Source organism: Scylla paramamosain, chromosome 12 (genome assembly GCF_035594125.1).
Source record: "Scylla paramamosain isolate STU-SP2022 chromosome 12, ASM3559412v1, whole genome shotgun sequence".
Classification (NCBI taxonomy): Eukaryota; Metazoa; Arthropoda; class Malacostraca; order Decapoda; family Portunidae; genus Scylla; species Scylla paramamosain.
Genome location: NC_087162.1, coordinates 4,987,501 through 4,989,901, shown reverse-complemented (window position 1 = coordinate 4,989,901; position 2,401 = coordinate 4,987,501). Strand labels below are relative to the sequence as shown.

The 2,401-nt window shown below is 39.4% G+C and overlaps 1 long non-coding RNA gene across 2 annotated transcripts in view; it reads left to right on the top strand.

The window, feature by feature from the left end:
- Nucleotides 1-955: 955 nt before the first annotated feature.
- LOC135105556 (uncharacterized) overlaps nucleotides 956-2,401 on the top strand; it is an 18,087-nt gene continuing 16,641 nt past the window's right edge. The window contains exon 1 of one of the 2 annotated variants that reach the window (XR_010270905.1): nucleotides 956-1,962. This is a non-coding gene — a long non-coding RNA (uncharacterized LOC135105556). The remainder of the gene's footprint in view (nucleotides 1,963-2,401) is intronic. The other variant, XR_010270906.1, reaches the window with a different exon arrangement.

Here is a 2,401-nt window from a genome sequence, read left to right as displayed (position 1 = left end):
CATGCCTTTTCCTTTAGCAGTTGTAGATTTTTTCAGTATTTTCTTTTCTGCGAGTGTACTTCCATGCATTTTATTATTTCTATTAATGGCACTTTCATTTCTATTAATGGGTTTTCATACTCTCATTATGCCTCATTGTACGTGGTGTTTTTTCATTGTTTTTATGTATATATATATATATTTTTTTGCTTTCGTACAAGAGGTTTTGTATAAGAGGAAGTAATTAATCAACGCCTTTTTTTATGTGCACATCCGGCTACGAGGCAGAACATGGCATTATTTTTGTATGAATGTTTGTATATATAGGGAAACCAGGAGAGATATACTCGGTTTTGGCATTTTTCTACTGAAGTATGGTCTTGTAGAATACCAGCGTGTTGTTATTATTTTTGTTTGGCCAATAAAATGCAAGTAGAAATGAGTTGCTTTTTCATGTCTTAGTGATTGGTGGATGGCTGGGATCACTACTGTGAATTTTCGTATTCTCTCTCTCTCTCTCTCTCTCTCTCTCTCTCTCTCTCTCTCTCTCTCTCTCTCGGGCGAGGAGCATCTTTGTTGGAAGAGAACACAGAACATCCTCCTGAACATCCTCCTGAGTTGTCATTAATTTCCTCCGAAGATCTTCACACACACACACACACACACACACACACACATCACGAGAGAGAGAAAAGAGCTGATTACGTACGTACTACATACCAGGTAATACATTCTACAGGTGTTCTGATTCGGATATCTCAATCAGTGACGATTTTTTCCACAACTGTGTAAACTGCTACTACTGCTGCTGCTGCTTTTATTACTACTACTACTACTACTACTACGAGTACTACTACTTGCTCTTCCTTTTCCCTAGTTTTCTTCTCCCTTCCTCTCCTCTCTATTTTTCTTTTTGCTCGTCATTCTTGCCAGCAGTAGACCCCAATTCTTTAAACTGAAATGGTCTCCTTCCTCGTTCGTGAAAGGTGTGAGGGAGGAAGAAGGAAGGGAGAAGCGAAGAAGAAAGGCGGAGGGAGGAAGAAGCACCGTGTTCTATTTTATGGGCGACTGTTGGACGAGGCCATCAACTCTTCCATCTTATCTTCCCTCTCGTCCTTGTCTGGTGAAAGAGGCTCATAATGTTTCTGAAGCACTAAAGACTAACAAATGTCTCGTTTCTTTTTCCTCAGAAACGTTTACTATGAATGTTTCGCTGCTTCCTCTTGGTCTGAAATACTTGTTGGGTGCTTTCTTTCGCTTAACAAATGTGTGAATCATATGCCCATATTCAGAAACGTTCTGCTTTCTCACCACGACTTGTCAAAGGCCGCAGAGATGATTAGCCGTGTCCTCAAGAGTGTTTCTCCAGTTAATAATTTAAAAATCTTGTTAATATGTCATTAGAATAGCAAAAAGAAAAAAAAAAAAGAAAAAAAACTCTTAAAAAACAGTGTAACTTCATTTAGAGCCTTCTGAATATAGTAGAGATGAGGCGAAGTGTTTCGGAATACGATCCATGAACGTCATGCGAGTATTCTTGCACAGAATGATCAGCTCGCCAATAAACTCTCACATCAAGCATCATGATTGTGGGACTCATTTCATCAGAATTCATGCTCCTTTCATATAAGAAAATATCATTTGCATCATGGATAAGATATCGGGCCTTCAAAAATACTGAACATACACAAGCTGGTTCGAGACATTCAGACAGTTTCGGTTACTATCTAGGTTAAGTTAGGTTCGGTTCTATCCGATTGGGGTTGGTTGCAATAGCTCACCTTACTACACACTCCCCAAAGTCAGCTGAGGTGGCTGTTGCTGACGTGATCCGTAAACTCTAGCCTACATCACAGACTTGACAAGTGATTCGTATTCCTCTGGTTCCAGCTCTACGTGGCTGAGACTGCGATGGGACTGCGAGCACCAAGGTCTTTTGTGTGGACTGGTGTGACTCATCTTTCTTCCCCGGTTGCTGCTGAGGTGAGTACTGCAGTTATGATTGGAAACAGAATTATTATTCTGTTAATAATGTAAACAGTGGTTTGCATTATTAACAGAAAAAAAATATTGATCGATTAAAAAGGGAAGACGCCGCAACATCGCTCTCATATGATGCTTTACAAAGAAAACACCCATGAGATCCCGAGTTACCATCTTTCTGTCCTTTGAAGATATGATCCTAATGATAACCCAGATCGATTCAAAATACAGGTCCTGTTAAAGCTCATCATTAAGCAACTCATTCCACTAAAACATCATATGCAACTTGAAACACTTGCTGTGCAGAAACTTGTATGGCTGACTGTTCCTTGTAGATCGTGAATGGAAAGAAAGAAGGTTGAATTAATAACGTCATCTCAAATCATGAAGTTTAATAATGGTGGTTGATAGTTCACCAGTTATTCTCGTTATATACCAA